This window comes from Pseudophryne corroboree, chromosome 4, assembly GCF_028390025.1.
Source record: "Pseudophryne corroboree isolate aPseCor3 chromosome 4, aPseCor3.hap2, whole genome shotgun sequence".
NCBI lineage: Eukaryota > Metazoa > Chordata > Amphibia > Anura > Myobatrachidae > Pseudophryne > Pseudophryne corroboree.
This window is the reverse complement of record NC_086447.1, coordinates 719,346,885-719,371,091: the sequence shown is the minus strand read 5'-3', so window position 1 is coordinate 719,371,091 and position 24,207 is coordinate 719,346,885. Positions and strand designations below refer to the sequence as shown.

Genomic DNA, 24,207 nt, shown 5'->3' with positions numbered 1-24,207 from the left:
TTCCATGGTCGAGTGGATCAGAGAAAAGGAGAGTTATGGTAGACTTACCATTGTTAACTCTCTCTCTGCGAGGTACATTGGGTTCCACAAGGAAACATTGGGGTAGAGTGGATCTTGATCCAGAGGCACCAACATGCTAAAGCTTTAGGCTGTCACAGGATGCATTTGGGCCTCCTCTATAACCCCGCCTCTAGGCACTGTGAGCTCAGTTTTGTTAACCAGTCCAATGCAGGAGCAGGTAAGAGAGAAGGTAGATGTTAGTCACATAGAACCACATTCTCATGACAGAAGAAGGGACCAGCGGATAATGCCATACAAACCCATAGAAGCTAGGTGCGTCAGGGTGGGCTCCCTGTGGAACCTAATGTACCTCGCAGAAAGAGAGTTAACGATGGTAAGTCTACCATAACTCTCCTTTTCTACAGCAGGTTACATTGGTTTCTACAGGGATGTCCTAAAGCAGTTCCGCAAGGGAGGTGATGCGCCTTAGCGGGTATGAGAACCCGGCATCCAAAGGAAGCATCCTGGGAGGCGGAAGTATCAGAGGCATAGAACCTAATAAACATGTTCACAGAGGACCAGGTAGCCGCCTTGTACAATTGTTCTGCGGACGCGCCATGGTGAGCCGCCCAAGAAGGTACAACAGACCGGGTAGAATGGGAATTAATAGCAGCAGGAGCTGGGAGATCAGCCTACGCATAAGCTTGTGCAATCACCATTCTAATCCATCTGGCCAAGGTTCGCTTATTCGCAAGCCAGCCACGTTTGTGAAAACCAAACAAGACAAAAAAGGGAGTCTGACCTCCTGATTGAGGCAGTCCTCTCCACATATATATGGAGAGCCTGTACCACATCCAGAGACCGCTTTTTGAAAGACAAATCAGAAGAGATAAATGCCAAAACCACAATCTCTTGGTTAAGGTGAAAAGATGACACCACAGTAGGTAAATAACCTAAGAACTGAGAACTGCCCGGATACGATGAAATATAAAAAAAGGGTGGACAACAGGACAATGCACCTAAGTCCAACACCCTTCTAGCAGAGGCAATAGCCAGTAAAAACAAGACCATGGCAATGAGCTATTTATGGTCCACTGTCTCAAGAGGTTCAAATAAAGACTCTTGCAGGGCATTCAGGACAACCAACAGATACCATGGAGCCACAGGAGGGACATAGGGAGGCTGAATCCGTAAGACACCCTGAGTGAATGTATGAACGTCAGGTATAGGCACAATTTTTAACTGAAACCATACAGACAAGGCAGATATGTGAACCTTGAGGGAGGCCAGACGAAGGCCTAAGTCCAGGTTTCTTTGCAGAAAAGCTGGAATTCTGGAAGTTCTGAGTCTGTAGGCATCATAATTCTCATCAGCACACCAGGTGAAGTAACAATTCCAGACCCTGTAATAAATCCGAGCTGAAGCCGGTTAACGGGCTTTTAACATAGTTTTGATGATGCTTCTGAGAATCCTTTGGCTCTCAGGAGTGATGCTTCAAGAGCCACGCTGTCAAAGCCAGCCTGGCCAGGTTGCTGGGGAAGTAGAAGAGGACTCTCTGTCGATAGACCCTGCAGGTCTGAGAACCAATGCTGTCTGAGCCACGCTGGAGTGACTAGCAGTAGAAATCCTCCTTCTTGTTTGAACTTCTGCAGGACCCTGGGCAGGAGTGACACTGGAGGGAACACATAAGGCATCCGAAAGTTCCATGGAATTGCCAGTGCATCCACGAGCGCTGCTTGAGGATCCCTGGTCCTTGATCCGAAGACCGGAACCTTGTGCTTGTGTCTAGATGCCATCAGGTCTACGTCTGGTAGGCCCCACTTGTCCACTAGGAGTTGAAATACTTTTGGATGAAGACTCCACTTTCCGGCGTGCACGTCCTGGCGACTGAGGAAGTCCGCTTCCCAGTTTAGGACGCCCGGAATGAACACTGCTGATATTGCTGGCAGATGGTGTTCCGCCCAACGAAGGATTTTTGACACTTCCATCATAGCCATGCGGCCTTGAGTGCTGCCTTGAAGGTTTATGTATGCCACAGTAGTGGCATTGTCTGACCGTACTTGAATTGGCCTGTTCTGTACCAGAGGCAGGGCAAGGGTCAATGCATTGAACACCGCCCGCAACTCCAGAATGTTTATTGGGAGGCGTGACTCCTTGGTCCAGCGACCCTGGAAAGAGTGTTGATCCAACACCGCACCCCATCCCCTCAGACTGGCATCCTTTGTCAGCAGGACCCAGTCAGGGATCCATAAGGGACAGCCCCTGCTCAATTGCTGGTCCTGTAGCCACCAGGTCAGCGACAGACTAACCTCCGGAGTCAAAGTGATTATGTGAGATCTGATCTAATGAGGTAGGCCTTACCACTTGGAAAGGATTAACTTCTGCAGAGGGTGAGAATAAAATTGAGCGTACTTTACCATGTCGAATGCCGACACCATCAGGTCAAGTACTTGCATCGCCGAGTGTATCAACACTCTGGGACAACAAAGAAAGCATCTTATCCTGTCTTGAAGTCTCTGGACTTTTTCTGGAGACAGAAACAGTCGTTGACTGTGTGTGTCCAGGAGTGCCCCCAGGTGCACCGTGCTCTGAGCTGGGATCAGCGAGGATTTCTTCCAATTGATGAGCCACCCGTGGGCTTGTAGGAAGCTTACTGTCAGTTGCAGATGACTGAGGTGGACATTGTGGGAGTTTGCCAGAATCAGCAAGTCATCCAGATACGGCAGGATCCTGACTCCCTGGTGATGGAGATGGGCCATCATTATGGCCATGACCTTGGTGAAGATCTGAGGAGCCATAGCCAGTCCAGATGGCAGAGCCTGGAGCTGATAGCGGAGGTTCCCTATAGCACACCGCAGATACTGCTGATGCGACATGGCAATAGGTATATGCAGGTATGCATCCTGTATATCCAGGGATACCATATAGTCTCTGGGTTCCATAGCCAATACAATTGAGCGCAGTGTTTCCATACGGATCTTGGACACTCTCACAAACTTCATCAGAGATTTGAGGTTGAGTATAGTCCGGAAAGACCCATTGAGTTTCGGAACTAGAAACAGGGTCAAGTAGTAACCTCTGCCTCTCTGGGCCAGAGGAACTGGCACTACCACTCCTGTATTCAGGAGGGAACCCACAACCTTTTGCAGAGCTTGCGCCTTTAACGGATCTGAAGGCATAACAATAGTGCAAAACTGGCGAGGGGGATGTCTCTTGAAGGACAACTTCCCGCACCCATGGGTGTGAAGTGATCTTTAACCAGATAAGGGTGAACTGCAGAAGTTGGCCTACCACCCTGGAGTCCCCCAGGGGGAGGCCCGCACCATCATGCGGCAGGCTTGTCTTGTTTAGAAGCAGGCTGACGGGCCGTCCAGGACTGCTTTGCCTTGGGCTTAGTGGTTTTGGGAGCATGAGATTGTCTCGGGAATGCCTGACCTTTTGCTTTCCCTTGAGGCCAAAAGGAACGAAAAGCGGTACCTTTAGCTTTCTGTGCAGAAGGATTAGTATTTGGGAGAAAGGCAGTCTTAGCAGCCGCCAATTCAGACACAATTTTATTTGTTATCCCCAAACAAAATGTCCCCCTTAAACGGGAGTACCTCCAAGGTCTTTTTGGAGTCTAGGTCTACCTTCCATGACCTCAACCACAGAATACTGTGAGCCAGGACAGACGTAGTCGACGCCTTGGCTGCCAACACAACCGCCTCAGAGGACACCTCCTGAATGTAATAGCCAATGGTGGTAATGTGAGACAGGTAGTATCTGGCATTGTCAGATATATCCTTGGGCAGCTCTTCCTCTAATGCCTGAACCCATGCTTCAATTCGTTTTGCAGCTCAAGATGCCGCAATAGTGGGTCTATGTACAGCACCTGTAAGGGAGAAAATAGACTTCAGGTATCCCTCCACACACTTATCTGTCAGTTCCTTTAGTGAAGTGACAGTGGTGACAGGCAGAGTGGATAACACCACTAGGCGGGTGACATGAGAATCCACTGGCTGTGAATTTTCCCACTTGTTACATAACTCTACAGATAGAGGATAGCAAGCCAAGGCCCGTTTAGAAAGAGGGAATTTCTTCCCTGGATTAGACCAGGGTTCCTGCCTGATGTCCACCAAATGGTCAGAATGGGGTAATAGATTTTTAGCCACCTTCTGCCGTTTGAATATATCAGTTTTATTAGCCACAGTAGTGGAATCCTCATCATCAGTGATTTGTAGGATTTGCTTAAAAGCAACCACAAGGGTGGGGACATCAATTTGCAATGGAGAATCCTTGTCAGAAACACCTGATTCAGTGTCTGACAGGACAGTATGTTACCCCTCCTCTTCAGATGAAACATCTGAAAGATTAGTGGATTGTGAGGAGGAAGCAGCCTGCTTAGATGACCCAGAGAAACTAGAGTGATCTGGAGTAGATTTTTGCCTGGCCAAGGAATGAGTTAATTGCTGCAACTGGTTAGACAAATTTTCCTCCCAAGGTGGATTAACCATAGGGACAGTTTGTGGCTGTAATGGCACAGGTAGTTCCATAGGGGGCGTAAGGCGTTCCACCAGAGTACCCAGTAGGTTTGTGAACACAGCCCAGGGTGGCTCCTGATTGGTTACAGGAGTTGCGGACTGACTGGGAGATGTATGATACATAGTACACAGACCTCTGGTAAATCTGTGGTGCATGCTTTGTATGATGCAGAAGCGTCCACAAACTTGCTGCTCTTCTTATTAGACATTGTACACTAATGCAACAACAGAGCAATTTAGTACGATAAAGCCAGACAGAGTACAATACCTACGATTAAAACTGTTAGTATGTGACTGTAGACACAGTATACAACACCAGCGATTAAATCCGGTACTATGTGACTGAGTATACAGTAGAATACACATAATGTGTAAATACTGTGACGCACTATATATATGACCCTGACGCACCTAGTCCCCTAGGGTACAGAATATAGTGATAGATATATCTGGGAAACACTGAAAAGTGAAACCACACAGCAGATACAGGCACACACAGTCACCGGCAATGCACATAATTATTATGACAATAAAACTGCGCTGGATTAGTATATGTACAGATAGATATATAGATATATAGATATATATAAAACACAGCACGGTCCTAGACCTGAGGTATATATCAGAATACTCGTACAATATATCCTGTTATAGGTACACTTTTTCTTAACTAACGCTGTCTGTATAAAGACATGTAGAATACTCAAGTGTTTGTAAGGACACAGCACTGTATGCAGGTGGCTTTACATGGAGACCTTGCCCTGCAGTCCCAGAGACCAGCCGTGACTGTTCTTATAAGATGGCGCCCAGCATCTCAATCAGGGAGTGAGGGAGAGTGTGAGGTAGCTCCAGGGTGGGAAAATCTGCATTAGATGTCGCCCTTGGCCCGGGGAGAGGCTACAGGTCAAGTGCTGGCTCCCCTATGCTGGACTTCCACTCCAGGTACCAACGAGCCTTATTAAATGGGGCGTTAGTACACCCGACCTGTGCTCTACTGCCCGGGTGGTCTATTGGGTCCCTGCTCGGTGACAGTGTCCACGCCAGCGCCGCGACCTAGGTCGCGGACGGAACGCAATTTAATGGCGGATCCCACCTGGGGGAACCTCAAACGCGTGCGTGCCTAAAGCCGGAGCGTCTCCGCTGCAAGTACCTGGGAACAGACCGCGGGAGTATGCGACGCCGCTTGGGAGGTGATGGAGCCGCAGCGCTGAATGTCACGCAGACATACAGCACTGACAACCCAGTTTTGAAGAAATTTCTGTCAGAAAAAGCTTTTTCAGGGCTGCCCAGTGCAGCCCACCTGTTAAGTGACCTGCTGCTGCAGCCACCAACTGAAACTGAGCTCAGGAGTGGGAGTTATAGAGGAGGCCCCAATGCATCCTGGGACAGCATAAAACTTTAGCCTGTTGGTGCCTCTGGATCAAGGTCCACTCTACCCCGATGTTTCCCTGTGGAAACCAATTTAGCCTGCTGCAGAAATCCAACTTGTTGGGATTCCGTGACTCACTGATTCTGACCAAAAAATAGGATCAGCAAGGCAGGCATTTCCCCAATTCTCCAATGGATCGTCGATCATCAATGAAGGCGTATCAGATAGGTTGAACAGGGAATCGTGCCCATAGATGTATGTCCCGCATTAGAGTAGATTTTCTTTTCGTTGTTTATTTGTCTTGCCTGTTTCTTCACTGTTTTGTGTTACTAAGGAGGCTGACAGGTAGGTCAAGTGGTTCTTATCTGCCGTAAAATTCTATGCTTCTATGAAATTAGAGCCAGTTTTGAGGAGGGCAGAGAGCAAGAAGGGAAAGAGGAGGCAGAGGCGGTTGAGCAGGACAGCATAGTCATCAAAGTCACTAACACGCGCAGCATACTGGCCAACTTTCTGGCTGCCAAGAGGGGGAGAGTCAGCCAGGTCAGCACAGCAGGGGGTGTGGTGCAGCATAGGTGGGTGGTGATGGGGGGGGGGGGGGTGGCGTGATGGCACGACACTGTGGCCCCACTGTCTTCGACACAGTGCCAGCATTTCAGCATCCTCGTCCACCCTGACTGCCCACTTAACCCAGGTAGTGGATGGCGCAAGGCAGATGAGGGCAGGCTCCAGGAGACTTGAATGCTCTTCTGGGCAGTCAGGAGACCCACCCAAGATTCAGGAGCCTCCCGGCTATCTAAGGAGAGTCTGACATGCACTGGCAGAGGAACACATCAACAGTACATGAAAACTAGTCAATTAATATCTGCCTAACGTACCTCTCGACCTCTGTTCTATGCTCTCAGACAGTGGTACAGCAGCATAGAAAAATCAGGCAGTTTCTATTGTTAACTAACATGTTAAAAATTGCAATGGCAATTTCTGTGATGTCGGTCTTGAAAATGGAGAATTGAAGGCAATTTTCCTGGGACTTTCGAGTAGATTTACTAAAAATTTGAAAACCGATAAGTGAGGGGCTTGCCCATAGCAACCAATCAGATATTACCCATCATTTTCTAGCATGCTATATAAAATTATAAAATCTAATTTAGCCCTTTGGGGTATATTCAATAGGAGTTGGATCCATTCCGACATGCAGTTGTCGGAATGGATCCGACAACCCCTATTCAATGGACGGCCAAATCCGACTGTCGAATTTGGCCGTCCTGTCAGGCCGCTGCTGTCAGCGGCTGCGGATGCGCTGACAGCAGCGGCCAGGGGAGCAGAGAGCGGCGGCCGTGAGCGGGAGGGGCTGGCTGCGGGGGACCTGTGTGGAGTCGCAGGCAGCAGGAAGAGAGGTGCTGCGGGCTGAGGGCGTAGCATTGATTGGCGGCCGGCGGGAGGAGCAGGCTGCCCCGGCCAGGCACCTCTCTCCCTGCAACGCCTCCCCCCGCCGCCGCAGACATGTCCCCCCGCCGGCCGCCGATCAATGCTCCCCCCGCAGCCCGCAGCACTACTAGTCTCCTCATCTCAATCCAACGTTTTTTAAAGTCGGATTGAGATTGTCGGAAATGGGGCTAAAACCTGTCGTGTTTGGCCCCGCTTCCGACAATGCACGCTGATCGGCGGCTGAAGCCACCGATCAGCGTACATTCCGACAGCATTCCGACAAGTCGGGTTTCCCGACTTGTCGGAATAAACGGGGCACTAATGAATAAGTCGGAACCCCTTCCGACCTAAAACTGTCGGAAGCTGCTGTCTTTCCGACAAGACGGCAGCTTCCGACAGTTATTGAATATACCCCTTTGTCTTTAATAAATCTGGTGAAACACCCAAAAACAAGCAAAAAAAAGTGTGAATAGGCTAAAACTGCTGCCTGATGAATATACCCCATGCCAGCAATGAGACCACAGGAGAGGACTAATGAAACAGACAGACTAACCGCGGGATGTAATGGAGTCCGAGATCACCGGAGGTGCAGGATGCTGGTCAATCTCAGACATTTTTTTAAGGGGTCAATCACTTACAAGGCAACACCATTGCCCCTTTAAAAATAAAGTCAGAGATTGGACGGCATCCCGCATCTCTGGCGATCTTGGACTCCATTACCTACCGCCTATAATTCGGGAGTCTATTTAGATATATTTATATATGTGGTAGTAAAAGAGAATGCTATCACCACTTATTACAGAAAGTTAACATTAAAAGTGTGCTGCTGCAGCAGAAATGGACACTGAGCTTCCTAGCAATATTTTCTGGCAGCGACATTTTTGTGACAAGTCAGCCCATGTATGCATGCACAGTGGAGCTGGAAACCCGTACTTAGGCCTCTCGTTCCACTTTTGTGGAAAATTAATAGTTTTTAAAATATTGATTAAAAAAAGGGCAAACATTTTTCCCCCACTGACCCTGAAACGACGATAGTTATCGGAGGACATCAGAGTTATCTGAGGACAGCAGCGATACCACTCCCTCTATTAAATAGACTTCCCCAATCTCACTGATGGAAAAGGCAGATTTATTTTCACACCTTAGAACTATATTGCGTTTAGTATATACTTACACAGTATTATGGGTGTGTCTATAATCGGTGCAGTGGGTGCAGTACACACTGTCCGCAAGGTCCAGGGGGGCCCATACCACACACCCTGCACCCATAGGTGATACACACCTGTCACTGGAAACATGCGCCAGTGGGGTGTGGATCATAGGGTCGAACACACTTGGTCGACAGTGACTAGGTCGACACCTGAAATAGGTTGACGCTGTATTTAGGTAGATATGAACAAGATCAACATGGAAAAAGGTCAACATTATTTATTTTTTTAATGTTTTTGGTGTTGTTCTCTTGGTAAAGTGACCAGGAACCCCAACTAGTGACCGTGTCCCCTCGCTCCGCTACCGCTGCACTCGGCACAGGTTACTATTCCCAATTTGGATCGTAAAGTATGAAAAAGTAAACAAAAAATTGAACATTTTTGAAAAACTCATGTTGATTTTTTTCCATGTTGACCTAGTACATGTCGACCTAGCGACCATGTCGACCAATAGTGGTCGACCTAATTACTGTCAACCTAAGTGTGGTTGACCTAGAGACCGGACAACGTGCCAGTGCACAGTGCCAGAGTCTACTCAGGACAAGTTTCCAACAAGAGAAGGGGGGGCACACGAAGGCTGTAAACTGCCCCAGTTCTCTTATTCCACCCCTGTATAGTATAGTATTTTATAACGGGTTGGGAATCGGGTAACCCGCAGTCGGCATCTCGGCGGTCAGCATACAGATGCCGGGATACCGTTCACCAGAATGCCGGCAGGGGGGCGAGCACAACGTGGTTCCTTGTGGGCTCGCTGCGCTCGCCAAAGGTTCTGTTCCCACTCTATGGGTGTCGTGGGCCCCCTGCCAGTATTCGGTATGCTGACCGACAGGATCCTGACCGGTGGGATCATAACTACATCCCTTTTATAACATCCTAGAAGCTGCATAATTTACTTATACATAAAAATATGAGGTTTTCAAACTTGTCAGCAATTATTTTTTCATTTGTAATTTTCCAACAATTGCAATTACATTGTAACTGTGCATCTCATTTATTGGAATTATTGGCTAAGGAGACTATTTATTAATTACTGCAGTGCTTCCCAAACTTACTTGGTTCAGGACACCCTTCGAGTCTGAGACCCCGTTGCACCACTTCTCTCATCACCATCCACCTATTCGTCCTCACACAGAGGTCCTCATTCCGAGTTGTTCGCTCGCTAGCTGCTTTTAGCAGCATTGCACACGCTAAGCCGCCGCCCTCTGGGAGTGTATCTTAGCTTAGCAGAAGTGCGAACGAAAGATTAGCAGAATTGCGAATAGAAATTTCTTAGCAGTTTCTGAGTAGTTCCAGACTTACTCCTACACTGCGATCAGTTCAGTCAGTTTCGTTCCTGGTTTGACGTCACAAACACACCCAGCGTTCGCCCAGACACTACCCCGTTTCTCCAGCCACTCCCGCGTTTTTCCCTGAAACGCCTGCGTTTTTCCGCACACTCCCATAAAACGGCCAGTTTCCGCCCAGAAACACCCACTTCCTGTCAATCACACTCCGATCACCAGAACGATGACAAATCTTCGTTAGGCCGTGAGTAAAATACCAAACTTTTGTGCTAATTTACTTGGCGCAGGCACACTGCGAACATTGCGCATGCGCAGTTTGCAACAAATCGCTCCGTTGCAAAAAAAACAAACGAGCGAACAACTCGGAATGACCCCCAGAGTGGACTACCCGAGCTGCACTACGCAGTGACAGAGATAGTTACCTGCACTGCGGTAGACTGTCAGTGTCTTCCTCCTCAGCCTGTCCCACTCACTAATTAAACCATGCGCCTGTGTCAGCCATAGCCTTCCCATTCCCACGCCGCCAGCTGCCACCATTGGCCTGCCCCGCTACCCCGTGCTGCCAATACCCAAAAATCTGTCAGGTCATCCCTGTTATTTCTGTTAATGACCCGCGGGCCAATCACAGCCCGGGGGTGGCGCCTTATGGGAGTCAGGGGCGGAGCTATGCTCCGAGTCCCGGCACCTTGCAAAAAAAATAAAAAGACATTTGTTTATGTTGTGCCATCGGTGGAGGGAAACCATCTGGTTCTCTGCCATCAATGGCAAAAGCATTCGACATCGGCCATAAACCATCGATAATTAGGAATGATCGATGGTCAAAAGCCATCCCTAGCAGGAAATGCTTATCTTGCTGGATTCAGGCATACTTACCGACAATCTGGCTGCCCCCTCCGGGAGGTTGCAGCCAGGTCGGAGCAGCGGGGGCGTGGCGAGGATGGATGGTGACGTTTAGGGGCGGGATTGGGGGCGTAACCGCATGTCTGCGTAATATTGGCCCCACCCCCTGTCTAGCAACGCCGTTAATATTGGCACTGCAAGGCAGGTGGCGGGGCCGGGATGACGCAAATCGCGTCATCTGACCCCCAGACCGCCAACTTTGACTGCACCGTCGGGACTTTGTCAGGGGATTCAGGGGGCCATTCTGGGAGAGTAGGCAAGTATGGATTCAGGGACGCCTATGCTCCTCGGCGGCCAGCAGCAGAAACAGCATTGAAGGGCCGGTACTGCATCACACGTTCCAACGTCGGCATCGCAGGACGGACCAAGTGACAGGTTAACAGGAAGGCTCGTATGGACAGTGCGGTCAGTTAATTTATTTTTTTAACCTAATTGGTGGGCGGAGCAGACACCTGCACCCTTATTTGTGCCTCTCTCCCTCAGGCCCCTCTGAACCACAGGGCCCGTTACAGCTGCCCCCTTTGACCCCCCTGTTGCCAGGCCTGGGGGTGCAGCCGCATGTTGATCGGTCTAGGGCTAATTGGCACTACAGCAATGGGAAACCACACTGTGCATCCCTGTGCTATAGTGTCACCATTCCAGACAGCTAATTAAAACGCTGGTTGTGCCTGTTTGTGCTTTTGTCCTCCAGATTATTCCACGACAAGCCTAAGTGAAAGCTCTAGTTGTGGTTTCACTTTTCGGAAGAGCCACCGCCATTTCTTTTAATGCATTCTTTTTTTTTTTTTTTAAATTGCATAGCACAGTGCTGCACAGAGGTTTTCTGGGGGCTTTGTTGCAGGATACTGACAGGAATCGATGGTGTGTTCAGTTAAGAAGTTCAAAATGCATACATTGGTTTTCAGATTAAATCCTCCTTTGATCTACGGCAATCCCATCGGTTGCGAGCGCCGGCAATGTCACTGCCTAGTATTTGCCTAAAGTTCTGTTTTCCTGCTTGTTACGTGACCTCTGAATTAGGTATAAAATGATCACTGATATAATATTGCATGTTCAGTCAGTGACACATTCCTGGATAGAGAACACCTGGGCCATACCTTATGTCTGAGAAAGAAAGATGACGATCCTATAAATGAAACCTGTTTAATCCCTTTCTGTTTTAGATTGCACTCATTGATGGAATTCCCACTAGGCACGTGAGGCACGTGTCTAGGGACAGCACCTGCTGGGGGCGGCATAGCAATTCCCCCCCACCCCTTCCCCCCCAGTTAGAGAAGCTGATGTCCCCACTGTGCAGCAATATAAGTAGAAGAGCCGCCCGCCCGTCCATCAGTAGCAGCGGAGTGGGCACTCCTCTGTCCTCCGTCCTTACTGTGGTGCTTGGGGGGGTGGGGGGGTAGCCAATATCATCGTGCCTAGGGGCAACCTTACCCCTAAATCCGGCTTTGATTGCACTACAACATCCCCCCCACCACCACCACCACCACCACTCACAGACACACACCACACAAACACAGAAGTGACACATAGGTCTGTGCACCAAATAAATTATATGAGATGGAGTTTTTCCAAGAATGTAACAGTAATGAAAAGGATGATGACTGATTCTGTACTAAGCATCTAAAGTGTTAAAGGTTGAAAATTTCTAACACGCGTTTATCAGAACTTGTTCTTCAACATGTACAGTATGTTATTCTAGATAAGGGACTGATAGTAGCCTGTGTTCAACAAGTGAACAGGCTATATGAGACCTCTTTACCAGAGAAGAATCTATGTGTTAAATATAAAGCATCAGGCATATTAACACTATTTTGCAGAAAAACCTGCAAAACCAGGAGCATGGCCCACATACAGTAGCTATTACCATTAACTGCAGCCCATAGGCTGCAGTTTTCGCAGTATTTTTAGGAAAGGGATCCAAAGATAAGGTCTACTTGCAGTGGCTAAACATCACAATATTTGTGTGCAATGTGACTTGCATATGACTCTGTAATTGGTTTTGTTCAATAAATATCCAAGGCCTATCTGTAGCATTGGTCACAGACTAGACCAACCTATAATGCACTGCAATGTCCACTAAACTAGATTCTAAGAAAATTTGCATTATGATTTGTGGGCCTTATTCAGCATCAGTGGCAAAATCGCAAATTGGGCAATTATTGGCAGACTGGGCATGCGCTGCGAACGCATTCCACGTGCGCGAAAGCTAAATTTGGATCACAATTTAGTGAAATGTGATCGCAATTTGATTGACAGGAAGTGACCTGTCGTGGGTGTTAACATGGTGTTTGTGGGAAGTGGTTGGAAAAAATGCAGGCGTGTCATGGCCGTTTTCGGGGCGTGTATCTGACTTCAGTTGCAATGGATTGTGACTAAAAACCTGGTGCCGGTGTGACTTCATTGTCATTATTCTGAGTAGCCCTGGGTCAGCTGCAATTGTTGATGGTTCTCGATATCTGCGTATGCATTGCAATTCTGCGATTGCATCAGTGGGCGTCTTTTACTTTTCTGGGCGGCTCTTCACATGTGATTTTTAGCAGAAGCAGGATTGACAAAATCGCACTCTCAATAGCGATCCAAGCTGAATTAGGCCTTATTGTTCCTATTCCTTTTTTCTGATCCTCTTCTCTTATTCAATGCAGTATACACTAGAAAATGGGCCTTAGTGACCCTGGAAATTGACAGGTATACAAAAGGCGTTCTTGCTGGATGTTGATGCTGTTCACCAACTGAGCACTTATAAAGTGCTTTCTCCCAGTGCTATAAGTAGTCTGGTGTATCAGTCCTTCTTAGATAGCCAGAGTGAGAAAACTCTGACACGCCTTGCACTCCCAACGAACTGCTTGCAGCATAAAGGCCCATTACACGCTGTGCATCTTGCCAAGTATTAAGAGCAAGTACAACCATAACTCAATTCATGTTTCAACAAATATAGGATTAACATGCGTGTCTGCCATGCACCTCAAGTCTGTACACGTAATATTTATTTGATGTGGAAGTCTCATGTCAGCAGAACACTTCCAGCTTTCTTTTTTTTTTCTTTTTTTTCGTTGGTATATAGTGTTTGTAAAGCTGACTATAATAAACATTAGTTATATGGCTGGATTAACCCTATCATTCCTGGTTGATAACAGTCCCACAGTAGGAGTTTGTCACAACATTCTACATAGTTTATTGCAATAGAAGAGTGTGGTCAGGATGAGTATTTATCTGTTGGGGAGGGTGTGGTATACGAGATCGAGTCATAATGTAAGCATTTACCATGTCGAAACGAGAATGTCAACAATGTGATTTTCAGGGTTTCAAAGTCAACAGTTATCATGTTGACATTCACTGTTGACATTAATGTCAACAATGCTGTCTAACCCTAAGGCATACCTCCCGATTTAAGAGGGACATTCCCGGTTTTCAGGTCCCACACGTAGGCCACAGGGGGAGGTTGGGAGGGCACCCTGTCACAGCTGTTCTGGCAGAGGCTGGGGGCAGTACAGCAGCTCCCGGAGTGCTGGGTAAGCCCCCAGCGTGACCAAAAATGGGGGAAGGGGGGTGACACACGGTCATACCCCCAAAATGTCATGGGCACTAGGTCATGCTTCCTTCCACATGGAAGTCCTGCATAGAAATTTTCATAAATTGGGAGGTATGCTAACTGTGGACCTAGTTCAGACCTGGTCACTGCATCGGCAGCGATCGCAGGCTGAAGCCCTATGCCATGTGCACATGCGCAGTAGCCACACTGCGCATGCGCACACAATGAGATGCAAAGTCATTTCATTTGTGCGATCGCCTCTGCCTGATTAGCAGGCAGAGGTGGTTGTGGTGCGGTCGTGGGCATGTCGGCGGCGTTGGGGGGGGGGCGCAGTCCACACAACGCAAGCGTGTCCAGACCATTTGCGGGGCAGGCCGCTGCGGCTGTGTGACGTCACACGCTGTCGCTGTGGTCAAAATCATGGCAGATAGCTACTCAGCAGGTGCGAAAGCATCGCCGCTGTGCAATGCTTTCGCACGTAAGTGGGGGGAGGGGGGAGGGCCTGGCATACGGGGCGGACTAGCCCTGTACTGGGCATCCCCCCCAAATGCCTAAGATTGATAGTAGATGTTCGTTTTTTCGCACATCTACGATCAGGTCTGAATTAGGCCCTGTAACCACAGCCAAACTCTCATCTGGATCACTGCCTAACCGTAATGCTGATCTGTTTAGAATGTAGATATGCATAATGTCTACAGTTTGAACATGTCGACATTCTGAACCATTCAGCATTACATTGTCAACATTCTGAATGTTGACATTATAACTACATACCGCTTAGGAAAGTTGTTGGTGAGTTTTACTGGGGCATGAAGACCAAGGGGTACATTTACTAAAGTGCGAATCAGATTCAAGCTATTATCGTCTAGAAGGTGCTAGATAAATAAATAAGTAGAATCTGATTGGTTGCTATGGGCAGCATAATGTGTAAGGGGTACTAATACTGTGTAGGTGTAATGTGTAAGGGAGAATACTACTGTGTGGGTGTAATGTGTAACGGGCACTACTATCATGCGGTATCATGTTTAAGGAGGACTACTGTGTGGCGTAATGTGTATAAGAAGTACTACTGTGTGACGTAATGTGTAAGGGGCACTACTACTGTGTGGGTGTAATGTGTAAGGGGCACTACTACTGTGTGGGTGTAATGTGTAAGGGGCAGCTCACTACCTCATCCTCTGTATCTACCCTTTGTCACTATCTCCCCATCACCCTCTCTCTCCTGTCACCCTCTGCTTCTCCAAGTTATTAACCTCTCCCAGTCATATGGATACAGCAATGTTCCCTTAGAGACCACTCTCCTTGTTATGAGACCACGTCCTTGTGAGGCCATGACCACTTTTCCAGGCATGCACACGCAAATAGCACCCCACCACAGGCACATATTGTAAGAGGGGGGGGCACAGCAAAAATTCTTGCACTGGGTGCTAGAAGGCCTGGAGCCGACCCTGGATGCATATATGTAGTATGTACAGTAAATAGATGAGAGACTTTGCAGTAAGTACTGTTCACAGATCACTCTTTTCTCCATATAGAAGATCAGCCTTTCAGACATACTGGCCGACTACCCCAGACACTCCTGAATTTTGGGGAGTTTTCTTCCTAGACTCTTTTGAGAGAATAGGCCCTACTTATCGGATGCACCCCTTTCCCTGGGAAGTATGCACTCTGATGACTCGATGGTGCATTTCGCAGTGAATGCTTCATCCTAAATCACCATCCCACCCCCACTGCACAATTCTGAAAATTGTGGCAATATACAATGGGGGCAGGAGAGCATTGACTCTAGTCATGGCACCAGTCCCTCCACCAACTGCAACCAGGCTCTCCCCTTCTACCATCTCCTGGGGTGCTCAGGTAAAAAGTTGGCAAGCATGCTTTAAAACAGCATGAAGATAATCTATTATAATCTACATAGTCATTGTTTTCCCTCTCACATGGCTTTAAAACTAGAGATGAGCGCCTGAAATTTTACGGGTTTTGTGTTTAGGTTTTGGGTTCGGTTCCGCGGCCGTGTTTTGGGTTCGAACGCGTTTTGGCAAAACCTCACCGAATTTTTTTTGTCGGATTCGGGTGTGTTTTGGATTCGGGTGTTTTTTTCAAAAAACACTAAAAAACAGCTTAAATCATAGAATTTGGGGGTCATTTTGATCCCAAAGTGTTATTAACCTCAAAAACCATAATTTACACTCATTTTCAGTCTATTCTGAATACCTCACAATATTATTTTTAGTCCTAAAATTTGCACCGAGGTCGCTGTGTGAGTAAGATAAGCGACCCTAGTGGCCGACACAAACACCGGGCCCATCTAGGAGTGGCACTGCAGTGTCACGCAGGATGTCCCTTCCAAAAAACCCTCCCCAAACAGCACATGACGCAAAGAAAAAAAGAGGCGCAATGAGGTAGCTGTGTGAGTAAGATTAGCGACCCTAGTGGCCGACACAAACACCGGGCCCATCTAGGAGTAGCACTGCAGTGTCACGCAGGATGGCCCTTCCAAAAAACCCTCCCCAAACAGCACATGACGCAAAGAAAAAAAGAGGCGCAATGAGGTAGCTGTGTGAGTAAGATTAGCGACCCTAGTGGCCGACACAAACACCGGGCCCATCTAGGAGTGGCACTGCAGTGTCACGCAGGATGTCCCTTCCAAAAAACCCTCCCCAAACAGCACATGACGCAAAGAAAAAAAGAGGCGCAATGAGGTAGCTGTGTGAGTAAGATTAGCGACCCTAGTGGCCGACACAAACACCGGGCCCATCTAGGAGTGGCACTGCAGTGTCACGCAGGATGTCCCTTCCAAAAAACCCTCCCCAAACAGCACATGACGCAAAGAAAAAAAGAGGCGCAATGAGGTAGCTGACTGTGTGAGTAAGATTAGCGACCCTAGTGGCCGACACAAACACCGGGCCCATTTAGGAGTGGCACTGCAGTGTCACGCAGGATGTCCCTTCCAAAAAACCCTCCCCAAACAGCACATGATGCAAAGAAAAAGAAAAGAAAAAAGAGGTGCAAGATGGAATTGTCCTTGGGCCCTCCCACCCACCCTTATTTTGTATAAACAAAACAGGACATGCACACTTTAACCAACCCATCATTTCAGTGACAGGGTCTGCCACACGACTGACTGATATGACGGGTTGGTTTGGACCCCCCCCAAAAAAGAAGCAATTAATCTCTCCTTGCACAAACTGGCTCTACAGAGGCAAGATGTCCACCTCATCATCACCCTCCGATATATCACCGTGTACATCCCCCTCCTCACAGATTATTAATTCGTCCCCACTGGAATCCACCATCTCAGCTCCCTGTGTACTTTGTGGAGGCAATTGCTGCTGGTCAATGTCTCCGCGGAGGAATTGATTATAATTCATTTTAATGAACATCATCTTCTCCACATTTTCTGGATGTAACCTCGTACGCCGATTGCTGACAAGGTGAGCGGCGGCACTAAACACTCTTTCGGAGTACACACTTGTGGGAGGGCAACTTAGGTAGAATAAAGCCAGTTTGTGCAAGGGCCTCCAAATTGCCTCTTTTTCCTGCCAGTATAAGTACGGACTGTGTGACGTGCCTACTTGGATGCGGTCACTCATATAATCCTCCACCATTCTATCAATGTTGAGAGAATCATATGCAGTGACAGTAGACGACATGTCCGTAATCGTTGTCAGGTCCTTCAGTCCGGACCAGATGTCAGCATCAGCAGTCGCTCCAGACTGCCCTGCATCACCGCCAGCGGGTGGGCTCGGAATTCTGAGCCTTTTCCTCGCACCCCCAGTTGCGGGAGAATGTGAAGGAGGAGATGTTGACAGGTCGCGTTCCGCTTGACTTGACAATTTTGTCACCAGCAGGTCTTTCAACCCCAGCAGACTTGTGTCTGCCGGAAAGAGAGATCCAAGGTAGGCTTTAAATCTAGGATCGAGCACGGTGGCCAAAATGTAGTGCTCTGATTTTAACAGATTGACCACCCGTGAATCCTTGTTAAGCGAATTAAGGGCTCCATCCACAAGTCCCACATGCCTAGCGGAATCGCTCCGTGTTAGCTCCTCCTTCAATGTCTCCAGCTTCTTCTGCAAAAGCCTGATGAGGGGAATGACCTGACTCAGGCTGGCAGTGTCTGAACTGACTTCACGTGTGGCAAGTTCAAAGGGCATCAGAACCTTGCACAACGTTGAAATCATTCTCCACTGCGCCTGAGACAGGTGCATTCCACCTACTATATCGTGCTCAATTGTATAGGCTTGAATGGCCTTTTGCTGCTCCTCCAACCTCTGAAGCATATAGAGGGTTGAATTCCACCTCGTTACCACTTCTTGCTTCAGATGATGGCAGGGCAGGTTCAGTAGTTTTTGGTGGTGCTCCAGTCTTCTGTACGTGGTGCCTGTACGCCGAAAGTGTCCCGCAATTCTTCTGGCCACCGACAGCATCTCTTGCACGCCCCTGTCGATTTTTAAAAAATTTTGCACCACCAAATTCAAGGTATGTGCAAAACATGGGACGTGCTGGAATTTGCCCATATTTAATGCACACACAATATTGCTGGCGTTGTCCGATGCCACAAATCCACAGGAGAGTCCAATTGGGGTAAGCCATTCCGCGATGATCTTCCTCAGTTGCCGTAAGAGGTTTTCAGCTGTGTGCGTATTCTGGAAAGCGGTGATACAAAGCGTAGCCTGCCTAGGAAAGAGTTGGCGTTTGCGAGATGCTGCTACTGGTGCCGCCGCTGCTGTTCTTGCAGCGGGAGTCCATACATCTACCCAGTGGGCTGTCACAGTCATATAGTCCTGACCCTGCCCTGCTCCACTTGTCCACATGTCCGTGGTTAAGTGGACATTGGGTACAACTGCATTTTTTAGGACACTGGTGAGTCTTTTTCTGACGTCCGTGTACATTCTCGGTATCGCCTGCCTAGAGAAGTGGAACCTAGATGGTATTTGGTAACGGGGGCACACTGCCTCAAGAAATTGTCTAGTTCCCTGTGAACTAACGGCGGATACCGGACGCACGTCTAACACCAACATAGTTGTCAAGGCCTCAGTTATCCGCTTTGCAGCAGGATGACTGCTGTGATATTTCATCTTCCTCGCAAAGGACTGTTGAACAGTCAATTGCTTACTGGAAGTAGTACAAGTGGGCTTACGACTTCCCCTCTGGGATGACCATCGACTCCCAGCAGCAACAACAGCAGCGCCAGCAGCAGTAGGCGTTACACGCAAGGATGCATCGGAGGAATCCCAGGCAGGAGAGGAATCGTCAGAATTGCCAGTGACATGGCCTGCAGGACTATTGGCATTCCTGGGGAAGGAGGAAATTGACACTGAGGGAGTTGGTGGGGTGGTTTGCGTGAGCTTGGTTACAAGAGGAAGGGATTTACTGGTCAGTGGACTGCTTCCGCTGTCACCCAAAGTTTTTGAACTTGTCACTGACTTATTATGAATGCGCTGCAGGTGACGTATAAGGGAGGATGTTCCGAGGTGGTTAACGTCCTTACCCCTACTTATTACAGCTTGACAAAGGGAACACACGGCTTGACACCTGTTGTCCGCATTTCTGGTGAAATACCTCCACACCGAAGAGCTGATTTTTTTGGTATTTTCACCTGGCATGTCAACGGCCATATTCCTCCCACGGACAACAGGTGTCTCCCCGGGTGCCTGACTTAAACAAACCACCTCACCATCAGAATCCTCCTGGTCAATTTCCTCCCCAGCGCCAGCAACACCCATATCCTCCTCATCCTGGTGTACTTCAACACTGACATCTTCAATCTGACTATCAGGAACTGGACTGCGGGTGCTCCTTCCAGCACTTGCAGGGGGCGTGCAAATGGTGGAAGGCGCATGCTCTTCACGTCCAGTGTTGGGAAGGTCAGGCATCGCAACCGACACAATTGGACTCTCCTTGTGGATTTGGGATTTCGAAGAATGCACAGTTCTTTGCTGTGCTGCTTTTGCCAGCTTGAGTCTTTTCATTTTTCTAGCGAGAGGCTGAGTGCTTCCATCCTCATGTGAAGCTGAACCACTAGCCATGAACATAGGCCAGGGCCTCAGCCGTTCCTTGCCACTCCGTGTCGTAAATGGCATATTGGCAAGTTTACGCTTCTCCTCCGACAATTTTATTTTAGGTTTTGGAGTCCTTTTTTTTCTGATATTTGGTGTTTTGGATTTTACATGCTCTGTACTATGACATTGGGCATCGGCCTTGGCAGACGACGTTGCTGGCATTTCATCGTCTCGGCCATGACTAGTGGCAGCAGCTTCAGCACGAGGTGGAAGTGGATCTTGATCTTTCCCTAATTTTGGAACCTCAACATTTTTGTTCTCCATATTTTAATAGGCACAACTAAAAGGCACCTCAGGTAAACAATGGAGATGGATACTAGTATACAATTATGGACTGCCTGCCGAGTGCAGACACAGAGGTAGCCACAGCCGTGAACTACCGTACTGTACTGTGTCTGCTGCTAATATAGACTGGTTGATAAAGAGATGTCTATGTAACTATGTATGTATAAAGAAGAAAGAAAAAAAAACCACGGTTAGGTGGTATACAATTATGGACGGACTGCCTGCCGAGTGCAGACACAGAGGTAGCCACAGCCGTGAACTACCGTACTGTACTGTGTCTGCTGCTAATATAGACTGGTTGATAAAGAGATGTCTATGTAACTATGTATGTATAAAGAAGAAAGAAAAAAAAACCACGGTTAGGTGGTATACAATTATGGACGGACTGCCTGCCGAGTGCAGACACAGAGGTAGCCACAGCCGTGAACTACCGTACTGTACTGTGTCTGCTGCTAATATAGACTGGTTGATAAAGAGATGTCGTAGTAGTATGTATGTATAAAGAAGAAAAAAAAACCACGGTTAGGTGGTATATACAATTATGGACGGGCTGCCGAGTGCCGACACAGAGGTAGCCACAGCCGTGAACTACCGCACTGTACTGTGTCTGCTGCTAATATATAGACTGGTTGATAAAGAGATAGTATACTCGTAACTAGTATGTATGTATAAAGAAAGAAAAAAAAACCACGGTTAGGTAATATATACAATTATGGACGGGCTGCCGAGTGCCGACACAGAGGTAGCCACAGCCGTGAACTACCGCACTGTACTGTGTCTGCTGCTAATATAGACTGGTTGATAAAGAGATGTCGTAGTAGTATGTATGTATAAAGAAGAAAAAAAAACCACGGTTAGGTGGTATATACAATTATGGACGGGCTGCCGAGTGCCGACACAGAGGTAGCCACAGCCGTGAACTACCGCACTGTACTGTGTCTGCTGCTAATATATAGACTGGTTGATAAAGAGATAGTATACTCGTAACTAGTATGTATGTATAAAGAAAGAAAAAAAAAACACGGTTAGGTGGTATATACAATTATGGACGGGCTGCCGAGTGCCGACACAGAGGTAGCCACAGCCGTGAACTACCGCACTGTACTGTGTCTGCTGCTAATATAGACTGGTTGATAAAGAGAGAGTATACTCGTAACTAGTATGTATGTATAAAGAAAGAAAAAAAAAACACGGTTAGGTGGTATATACAATTATGGACGGGCTGCCGAGTGCCGACACAGAGGTAGCCACAGCCGTGAACTACCGCACTGTACTGTGTCTGCTGCTAATATAGACTGGTTGATAAAGAGATAGTATACTCGTAACTAGTATGACTATAAAGAAAGAAAAAAAAACCACGGTTAGGTGGTATATACAATTATGGACGGGCTGCCGAGTGCCGACACAGAGGTAGCCACAGCCGTGAACTACCGCACTGTACTGTGTCTGCTGCTAATATATAGACTGGTTGATAAAGAGATAGTATACTCGTAACTAGTATGTATGTATAAAGAAAGAAAAAAAAACCACGGTTAGGTGGTATATACAATTATGGACGGGCTGCCGAGTGCCGACACAGAGGTAGCCACAGCCGTGAACTACCGCACTGTACTGTGTCTGCTGCTAATATAGACTGGTTGATAAAGAGATAGTATACTCGTAACTAGTATGTATGTATAAAGAAAGAAAAAAAAACCACGGTTAGGTGGTATATACAATTATGGACGGGCTGCCGAGTGCCGACACAGAGGTAGCCACAGCCGTGAACTACCGCACTGTACTGTGTCTGCTGCTAATATAGACTGGTTGATAAAGAGATAGTATACTCGTAACTAGTATGACTATAAAGAAAGAAAAAAAAACCACGGTTAGGTGGTATATACAATTATGGACGGGCTGCCGAGTGCCGACACAGAGGTAGCCACAGCCGTGAACTACCGCACTGTACTGTGTCTGCTGCTAATATATAGACTGGTTGATAAAGAGATAGTATACTCGTAACTAGTATGTATGTATAAAGAAAGAAAAAAAAACCACGGTTAGGTGGTATATACAATTATGGACGGGCTGCCGAGTGCCGACACAGAGGTAGCCACAGCCGTGAACTACCGCACTGTACTGTGTCTGCTGCTAATATATAGACTGGTTGATAAAGAGATAGTATACTCGTAACTAGTATGTATGTATAAAGAAAGAAAAAAAAACCACGGTTAGGTGGTATATACAATTATGGACGGGCTGCCGAGTGCCGACACAGAGGTAGCCACAGCCGTGAACTACCGCACTGTACTGTGTCTGCTGCTAATATATAGACTGGTTGATAAAGAGATAGTATACTCGTAACTAGTATGTATGTATAAAGAAAGAAAAAAAAACCACGGTTAGGTAATATATACAATTATGGACGGGCTGCCGAGTGCCGACACAGAGGTAGCCACAGCCGTGAACTACCGCACTGTACTGTGTCTGCTGCTAATATAGACTGGTTGATAAAGAGATGTCGTAGTAGTATGTATGTATAAAGAAGAAAAAAAAACCACGGTTAGGTGGTATATACAATTATGGACGGGCTGCCGAGTGCCGACACAGAGGTAGCCACAGCCGTGAACTACCGCACTGTACTGTGTCTGCTGCTAATATAGACTGGTTGATAAAGAGATAGTATACTCGTAACTAGTATGTATGTATAAAGAAAGAAAAAAAAACCACGGTTAGGTGGTATATACAATTATGGACGGGCTGCCGAGTGCCGACACAGAGGTAGCCACAGCCGTGAACTACCGCACTGTACTGTGTCTGCTGCTAATATAGACTGGTTGATAAAGAGATAGTATACTCGTAACTAGTATGACTATAAAGAAAGAAAAAAAAACCACGGTTAGGTGGTATATACAATTATGGACGGGCTGCCGAGTGCCGACACAGAGGTAGCCACAGCCGTGAACTACCGCACTGTACTGTGTCTGCTGCTAATATATAGACTGGTTGATAAAGAGATAGTATACTCGTAACTAGTATGTATGTATAAAGAAAGAAAAAAAAACCACGGTTAGGTGGTATATACAATTATGGACGGGCTGCCGAGTGCCGACACAGAGGTAGCCACAGCCGTGAACTACCGCACTGTACTGTGTCTGCTGCTAATATATAGACTGGTTGATAAAGAGATAGTATACTCGTAACTAGTATGTATGTATAAAGAAAGAAAAAAAAACACGGTTAGGTGGTATATACAATTATGGACGAGCTGCCGAGTGCCGACACAGAGGTAGCCACAGCCGTGAACTACCGCACTGTACTGTGTCTGCTGCTAATATATAGACTGGTTGATAAAGAGATAGTATACTCGTAACTAGTATGTATGTATAAAGAAAGAAGAAAAAAACACGGTTAGGTGGTATATACAATTATGGACGGGCTGCCGAGTGCCGACACAGAGGTAGCCACAGCCGTGAACTACCGCACTGTACTGTGTCTGCTGCTAATATATAGACTGGTTGATAAAGAGATAGTATACTCGTAACTAGTATGTATGTATAAAGAAAGAAAAAAAAACCACGGTTAGGTGGTATATACAATTATGGACGGGCTGCCGAGTGCCGACACAGAGGTAGCCACAGCCGTGAACT

General features: G+C 47.4%; 1 protein-coding gene across 2 annotated transcripts in view; it reads left to right on the top strand.

Moving 5' to 3' along the window:
- The window catches only part of EDARADD (EDAR associated via death domain), a 136,315-nt gene that overhangs the window by 5,929 nt on the left and 106,179 nt on the right, over nt 1-24,207 (top strand). The window lies entirely within an intron of this gene.